The following is a 291-nucleotide window of genomic DNA, read 5'->3' as shown; positions in this document are numbered from 1 at the left end:
CAATTCTGATTCATATGATTCATCTTATGCGGGGAATGTCTGACCCCGGGTTATCTGATCAACCCTGAGAAATGACAACACAGCTAGTGTCATAACTTGAGGATAACCACTACCAGTTTGATGATTACCACTTGCCGTTAAATGAATTGTAAAACTAAAAGAATTTATATGGAAGGCAAAGAAAACTTGAATACTCAGAATAATTTTGGATAAAGAAAAAAGTTGTAGGATTCACATTACTCAATTTTAAGAATTACTATAAAGCTACAGTAATGAAGATAGTATAGTATT

Source organism: Ursus maritimus, unplaced genomic scaffold, assembly GCF_017311325.1.
Source record: "Ursus maritimus isolate PB19 unplaced genomic scaffold, ASM1731132v1 scaffold_6, whole genome shotgun sequence".
Lineage (NCBI taxonomy): Eukaryota > Metazoa > Chordata > Mammalia > Carnivora > Ursidae > Ursus > Ursus maritimus.
The sequence above is the reverse complement of the archived record's forward strand: the minus strand, read 5'-3'. Positions refer to the sequence as shown.